At 32.6% G+C, this 9,110-nt stretch overlaps 1 pseudogene; it reads right to left on the bottom strand.

Moving 5' to 3' along the window:
- Positions 1-7,279: 7,279 nt before the first annotated feature.
- On the bottom strand, positions 7,280-7,396 carry LOC145260163 (5S ribosomal RNA; annotated as a pseudogene).
- Between the last annotated feature and the right edge of the window lie 1,714 nt (positions 7,397-9,110).

The raw sequence follows: 9,110 nt of genomic DNA, 5'->3' as shown, positions 1-9,110 counted from the left end.
TCTGTATGCAAAACTGAAACTTAAAATTCTGGCAGGTAATTGGCAGACAAACATAAAATTGCAAAATTGATTTTGTTTTTTGTTGTCTTTTTTTTAAAACAAAATAATATTCAATAAAAAAAAAAGTATTCAATAAAAAGGTCAATGATTCATGCAGAGATCAATAATAATTAAAAAAAAAAAAAACTTTGGGATCCCTTGTTTATGATTTTTTGTTAATGACTATTACTGCTCTCAAAGATGTTGATGAATTCCGAGTTTGTAAATTTGAAAATTCATGTTTGAAGACAAACAAATATTTTGGTGATGAAAAAAAAATAATAAAGAAGCAGTAAACTCTTTAAAAAAAAAAAAAACTTCCCTCTTTCCAACAAAACTGTAAATAAAATTTTGCTATATTTTTTACTCATCTTTTTGTGTTTTCTATTCAATTGGAATTGACATTTTCTGATTCACAAATATATGTCCTTATTTTTATTGGTAAAAGAGAAACAACGTACTGATGACAACTTCCGGGTTTTAAATGGGAAATTGACAAGCTGTGTTTATCAGAAAACAATCCTTCCTCTTTTTTTGTCCTCTTACAGTTTGTCAGAATATTTTAATTTCACTAGTTTGACACGAATAAAAAATAATAAATAAATATTAAGTAAACTATTTTATGTGGACCTAAGGTTGGGATCACGGAAGGAAAACATGGAACACGAAAAGTTACATTAATCGAAAAGGTTACAATTATAAGCTGAAGGGTAAGTGGAGCTTACTATCTGGTGGTGTCCATTATGGGTAGTTGTATGCACTGCGTACTATTAGTACTCCTGCCGATTCTACGGTATTACGATACTGCCCCCTAAGAGGGTTATCTCACATCGTAATATAGTATGGGAAGAGTCCATAATGCAGGTAAGTTTCGGTCTCACAACACTATTTTGAAAATTATGGCTATATATTTCTAAACACAATGAATTAAAAAATAAAAAGACTAAAAGGCCTAGCTAACTGGTTTTGAACTTCACCCAATAGAGCTAAATCGAGGTTAAGATTACGATTAAAAAAATAATATGGAATGATTATAGTGAGGGGAGGAAGAAAAGAAAAAAATCATATCGAAACCATATTAAGTCCAATGATATTTTCTCTTTTTTTGTTTTTTTAAACAAAGAGGAAGTCTCAAATACTTAATGTGAATGGTTACTAGAATGTTCAGATTTACTTAGAATGGAGAATAGATCAACACTGAAATTGGAGACACAAGAGCGGTTATTTATAAGGTGTTCACTATTTAAAAAATATTTTCAAACAAAAACGTTCCAATTATGAAAAAGGTTTATTTATAAAAATAAAAACAAAAGAAATTTCAATTATAAAAAGCAGTTTGATTTTTTGTGTCAATAATAAAGTAAAAAAATGGTGTAACCAGATTATTAATCACCACCACAAAAAAAAAATCCTACCTAAAATATAATTGGTATCAGTTTTCTTGCTTAATTATTTCCGAATTTAGGATTGGAAGTCATCATCAAGTAGACTATGTCTCATTTAGATTTTTTTTTCCTTTTAAGGTATGAAAAAAAAGATTACCGATTTCTGAGAAAAATATTGTCCCATTTTTCTAAAAAATTATTACAAACAAGTTCAGCTCTGGATTAAGAGACAATGGCTGAAGTGGAAATGGGAGGAAATACAGTTGATACAGATTTGAAAGAGGAGAAATATGAAGTTTAAAATGTTGTAAGAAATGGCAATGACCAGTCGTCCAGTGCACCACAATTTTCCTCGCTAACAAGCAAAAATAAATAGAAATGGGAAAGCAATGATCAAACAACAAATAATACACGAAATGCAGTGGTTGTAAAAATAAAATCATTTTATTGAGAGAATGTTCTGGACTGTTTAGGATGTGCATGTATGTGTAATGCCTTGTCTTTTGTTTGTTTGTTTTTTTTAATAGAAATTGCTCCAAACACAGTATGAAGCCAATTGAGCTAATAAGAACAAAAGGTGATAATCGCAAAGACAAAAGATACTTATTGACCTTAGTTTTGAAAAGACCAAGGTAGGAAGAAAACAGTGAACAGAACAGCATCCTACCTAAAATATAACAGTTTTCTGGTAAGCATTGTTTGATTATTTTTGAATTCAGGACCGGAAGTAATCATCAAGTAGACTGTTTCTGATTTATATATATTTTTTTTTCTTTAGGGCTTCTTTCTTAGAACTGCTCGCCTGTGGAACTCTATTCCGTTTGCCTGCTTTTCAGCTGAATACAATCTGATTGTCTTCAAGTCCAACGTGAACAAGTTCTTATTGAACCGTCCCCCTAAGTAATCTAAGTTATAAAATTCCCACTAATGTTTACTATGCTAAAATCACAATGACTAATGTATACCCATTAACCCTTATCCTCGAGTGACCTCTGGGCCTTGATAAGTGGTGACTCCCCATGTAAAAAAAAAAAAAAAGATTAACGATTTTCTGAGAAAATTCTGAGTTCCACAAGATTGCAGTCGTTTGAAAGAAGCTACTGGAATAAGAAAAATTTATTACGATGACGTATTAAAACAATGAATTGATGAAGACCACTAGACCAACGAGTCAAACCAGTTGGAACAAAGGAATCAGTGGTATAGATCAGACAATTCTGAAGAACACGTGTCAAAATAGTATTTATAAAAAGGACTGTGACTAGCAACACCATGTCTGTGAAAGAGAGGTTGCAGAGATGAAGAAAGGATGGTTCCAATTAAAATTACAGATTTTATCAAGAACCCTTAAATAGTGTTAATATGAGATTCTGTGTAAATAAGTTTAATAGACAACATGGCTATATATATATATATATATATATATATATATATATATATATATATATATATATATAATTGTTTTATGTTTTTTTTTTACATGGGGTCACCACTTATCAAGGCCCGAAGGCCACTCAGGGATAAGGGTTATTGCATGTACAATAATCAATGAGATAGTATTGTAGTAATCATTAGTATTGGGGTTTTTGATAGAGTGTCTTACTTAAGGGGGCGGTTTCTCAGGAGTTTGTTTATGTTGGACTTGAAGACGCCAAGTTGTAATCAGGTGGGAAACAGGCAAGCAGCAGAGAGTTCCACTGGCGTGCAGTTCTAAGAAAGAAGCTTTGCTCATGAAATCTACGTTTGGATTTAGGCACAGATAAAGAGTGGGGAAAATTATTGACAGTAGTTTCAGCCAGACGGGTGAACAGAAACGTTAATTTTTATTAGAAATTGTTGTAAATTAGATAAATTCTATGTTTGGGTGACTAAGGGCTAAAGTGGAAATGAGAGTAAATGACGCAGATTTGAAAAAGGAGAGATAGGAAGAACAAAACGAAGAACTTTTGTAGTGACCATGTGTTTAGGTTTCTTTTCAAACAGGTTGTCAACATTTTTTATGTTATTGTAATAATGTCTGATGGTCAGAAGAACAATAAAAAGAGGGTAATAATTTTAACAGTTTGATTTAAACCCCCCCCCCATATATATATATATATAATTAATAGTGGACGCAATGCCATTATTATCAATAGTCGACGTAATATTTAATTTATTTTGGAGTTTTAATTTATACTAGCAGGCCGCACAGCCTTGCCAAATCGTAAAATATACATTTTTTAATTCATGCAGATTTCGTATTTATTATTATAGACCCAATTCTCTACTGATTATTATCCAACATATTTAATGATTTCAAAAGTTATAAAAAAAAAATATGACTTGGGTACCATCAGCTAGAATCGAAACCAGAACGTTTAGCACTCTAGCCTTAGTCGTTATGTATCGCTTATCAGTATCATTACTGTCTGATCTACCGACAGATGGATATGAAAGGTTAAAATTAAGTGATTTGGAGTTATGAAAGTTTACTTTTACTTATGTGCAAAAGTAACAGAGGAGTAATGTCTTATTTTACTTACCCTGCCAAGGTTAACTGTTTTGTTTTCAATTTTGACCCCTTAGCAGCAATGTTTGCCGGCTATAAACCACATCGAAAGTGTGCTACAGGTGTTATATTATGTGTACAAGAAAGGTTGGTGGGGTTATTTTTGTTTTATGGCATATCAACCCTTTTCAGGTTATTTAATGCCGAATCCAGTGATTTTGAAGAAAATTTTTTTAATAGAATACATTTGGGGTTTTTTTTTCAAGTCAGGTTCTATTAAACCCATAGTTGAAACCCTAACAGGTACTACCATTCTGGGTTAGGGTGACCTGGGAGCAATGGCAATTAAGAGGTGGCTCGACACTCCCCAAAACCCGCAAGTTGGGGCCTCATCATCGGATATAGTTTAAGGTCATATCCAGGATCTGTACTAAAAAGGGGTCTTTGTGTAATGTAACCATAACACCATATGCCGATATGTGTACTTGGGACGAAGGGTTCATTCTGACGTGTATACATGTCCGAAATGTCTACCGTTGCTTCTTCACTATTTGAATCGTAGAATTATGTTGTTGCTGTCTATTTATGATATATCCATATCTAATTGTTCGTATGCGGGTGTGTGTGTGTGTGATACACGTATTTTGGACATACCTTCATGCATCGTTGATCTTGTCCACCTGGAATTCATCTTGTTCTTGGAGGGGAGGCTGGAACCTGTTTGGACGAATATTCATTCACTTCCTGAACGCTGGTTGGTTTTATATAGTTTTTATTCACTTTCTAGGTGTCAATCACAGAAGAATGGATTGTGAATATCTTTGCTTGCATGGTTAATTCTAGGTCTCCATTCTGAGACACGTCAGGCCTCTCTCTGGTGAAGGAAAGGGGGTCGACCTGTTAAACCGTCCGCCTTGCTCAACGCCAAATTCCAACTCTCTATGGTCTCCAGCTAACCTGATCCACGTAACATACACGTAAATCTGATCAACAGACCAGACCTTCTGGTAAACTTGTCTATGATCTAGTTTTGTTATATTTTGACAGTTTTCTTAAATATTCTTCATATTCATCTCCCGTCATCTCTCCAGTTAGATAAATAGATAGATAGATAGATTGAGATGGATAAATAACTAACAAATACTCTTTTGTATTCAACCTATTACATAACACAGGTCAAAATATACCATACATCAAATTTCAACTCTCTAGACCAAATACTCAGAGAAAAGCTTGAAAAGGTCATTTATATATATATATATATATATATATATATATATATATATATATATATATATATATATATATACAAATATTTATATATACAACTATTTTCGTATGCTAGAACGTTTCCATCCGAAATTCTACGCAGTTATGCAGAATGCAGAAACTATGCATAAATACAATTCAACATAATAGTGAAATGAAACCAATCATCTATAACCATAAACCATAAAAATGAATAAATAAAACCATAAAAATGAATAAATAATTAATTAACACTCACTTTTTTCAAAGGAATATGCAAATTACTTACCTTCACATAATTAAGAAGTTTGATTTAATATTTTTTTTAACAGAAAAAAGAAGGCTTTTAATATCAATGTCAGAGCAAGAAAAAACATAACTTTATAAGTACATAAAGATTACTAAAGAAAAGAATAGAGTCACACGGAGGGAAACAAAGAAGATTCACTTAAAAATTTTGTTTTTAAGAAAAAAGAATTAATTATAAATTAAAACTAAAAAATAAATTTAAAAAAATTACCTCCACTATTGATAATAATGGTATTGTGCCCAGTATTATTTAAATGTTTATAAAAATCATGTACCCACAAAAATCATGGCCACCGAGATATAGAAGGCCTGTTAACTGAAAAATGCCTGCAGGCAATGTAGGTAAGATTTGTCGAACTGTTACTGTCGATACTATATGACGGCATTTTTAAAAAGTGCATTAAAACAAGTTAAAAAATAAAAGAAAGGAACCCAATTCGATTAATAATGAATTTATTCAATATAGAATATAAATATTATCTATGTAAAATTAAGTCATTTTAAAGCAATATATAATCTAATACTGATAAAACTGAATTATGAATTTAGGGAACAAACAATTAAAGAAGCATAAAACAAACAATTCTTGGCCTTCGGGACAAAATCACACTGTAGTAGTACCTGTTCTGATGCTACAATTCACCTTTTCTGTCCTATGCCGATGGAGGAGAAATCCTTCATGATTGAGACACGTTTAATTTTTGTTTCTATCCAGAGTCCCTTATTGGGGAGCTGAATTTTTCCCACAAGATGTTGAAATATTTAAATGACTTATTTTTAATACAGAAATTACATTTTATTTTTAGTTCATATCAAAACTTTAATTAAAACTGATTAGTTAATGAATTTTTAAGATGAATTTGTGTTTGTATGTCTCTGGAGATAATTTCCTATCTCAGTCATGTAAATTGTTTACAGATAAAATGTAATAAAACAAACAAAAACTTTTAAGTTTTAAATATAGTTCAAAGAAATAAATTACGCCTGATGCTAAAATATTGAATTCATCAATCGTTTTTGTTAAAAAAAAAATAATAAATAAAAAAATAAAACAAAAAACTGTCGTGAAAAATGCTTCTAACTTTAAAATATTTGGAAATACTCAATGAAAAGTTTTATTTATTAGTAAAAGGACGGAGTGAAAAATATTCTCATATAAAAATTGTTTGTTTTGCCGTTTAAAAAAATAAATAAAATGAAATATTCAATTTCCTTCGATAGATATAAAAATTAAAAAACAATCCACTAATAAGTGGATTATTTTTTAATTATATTTTGTTAGATTAAAATTATCCCAATGTGCAATTATATAATTATCCAAATAGAGAATTGCTTTTTCTCTTTAGGGGAATAAATATAATTATAACAGCCACAAATATAAGGCAACGAAAGATATTTTTATAGCCACGTGGTTGAACACTGGAAGCTTCAAGTACCTTTGTACCTTTACCTACATGTTGATCTGATAATGACATCACGCTGTCATGTTCATTGGCCTGCTCTCTCGGTAGCCATGCAAAAATCTACTTAACTATACATATATATATATATAAATATATATATATATATATATGTATGTGTGTGTGTGTGTGTGTGTGTGTGTGTGTGTGTGTGTGTGTGTGTGTGTGTGTGTGTGTGTGGCTTCCTTCAGTCTTGACAGACTATGGATACCCACTGTAAGGGTGCCTGCGCGTGAAATTTGTGTGGCAGGAGTTGCGCAATCTCCACCCACGCCTCTCCTGAGTCAACATTCTTGCATACCAGTGGCAAGTTGAAGTACAGGACGACTAGAAACGAGATGAGCGGAGAGCACATACAGCGCCTAGAATTCCCAAATGGTCACCTATCTGGTACTAGCCAGGCTCAACGTTGCTTAACTTCGGTGATCTGGTGAGAACCAGTGTGTCAACGTGATTGCGCCATATATATATATATATATATATATTTCTTAAGAACAAGAGATGACTTGGTTATCATTGCTGAGTTCTTGGAACAGTTAGAAGATAAACTGGAAATATTGAAACAAAAGGTCAACAGTTTGCGGGTGAACTTGCCTAAAACCAAAGTGATTGTGTGTGGCTCTAGTCTACAACTTATAAAGGACTTTGGTCAATATCTTTGTTCTGTATTCCGGAAAAGTGTTAGAAGCAATGTGATACAATGTGACCTGTGCCTATTGTGTGTCCATAAAAAGTGCAGTGAGCTGAAAGGTAAGTTAACTCTATTTCAAGTGTAGGATCAGGCACTTCCTATTGACGGTTGTCCCCACAAAGGAATGGTACTATTAATAGATGGGAAGATCGTGGAGATAATAGACTCTTTCTATTATCCAATTCGTGGATGTGAACTCAGTATGCCCAGAAGGGTAAAATTTTCTTTTCTTTCCATCTTCAATCAACTTGTGATTTTTTATTTGAATCAGATTTAATTCCCTCGCGTTTATTTTTCATGGAAGGTGCTCGACTGAGTTCCAATCTTTGCTTCTTCCCTGCAAGACATTCACAGCCAGGAACTCGTTTTATTACCACATTGAAAAAATGTACTTTCCTTTCTCTCTTCATGTGCCTAGCGTCATGCGGGATTTTCATGGATAAATCTTCTTTACAAGGACTTTCCGCCCATGGAACACATGTCCACAGGACTGCTTCCTTGTTGATTACAACTTTATCATCAAGTCCAATATTAACAAATACTTGTTAAAAATTGTCCCATAAGTAATAAGTTTGTACCATTGATCAAATACTAATGCTCCTATAAATCCGCCCATTTTTCAGTTGGCATAATTTCAGTTCCATTAATACTTATCCTTGAGTGCCTTTTTTATCTTGATAAGTGGTAACCCAATAGTAAATGAACATTAGATGCTTGTACAGAATTTGGACCGAACCGATTTTTGCTGAATTTGAGGTTAGGTAGGGAGTAAATTTTTACTTTCTTTCCATCTTAACACTCACCTTTAAAATGACAACTTGCATAGGTTTTCGAATATGCTGAAAACGAATATCACATTTAAAGTTTGCGCAGACAAGTAGTTTTCTGGATATTAAGAATTTTTTCCAATATATTACTTAATAAATCTCAATGGTGTTCGCCATTCTTAACATGGGGAGGAGGGGGGATGTTTTGTAACATGCATTTTAATATGCAGTATTAGTACTTTTCAGTTGATAAAAAAAAAACATGGCCTCCGGTAAAAATGTAATGGATTACATTGAATCATAAAGGTATCGATATCCAGAAAACTACTTGTTGGCGCAAAATGTAAATATGATATTCGATTTTGGCAGACTTGAAAACCTTAAAAAAAAGTCGTCATTTTAAAGGTGAGTGTTGAGGTGGAAAGAAAGTAAAAAAATACCGCTATAAGGGTGACGACAGCTTGGACATAATTTTGCGAGTTGTTACCTCTGATAAAATCACAAACTGTCCCTCTTTACATCCAGGCTAAGTTGTATAGCAGCTAAGTCAGGAGCATCATGATATATGATAGTGAATACTGGGCACTCAGCAAGCCCTTTCTCGCCTGATTGCAATAGATTGACAGATCTATGAATAGATCGATGGGCAATGTTAAATCTGATCAAACTGTAGTATTATATTGGCGTGCCGGGGCAACGCCAGATAACTCTGATCGATTGTTC

Source organism: Euprymna scolopes, chromosome 35 (assembly GCF_053919585.1).
Source record: "Euprymna scolopes isolate OS-2025 chromosome 35, ASM5391958v1, whole genome shotgun sequence".
Taxonomy (NCBI): Eukaryota; Metazoa; Mollusca; class Cephalopoda; order Sepiida; family Sepiolidae; genus Euprymna; species Euprymna scolopes.
This window is presented reverse-complemented; position numbering and strand designations above follow the sequence as displayed.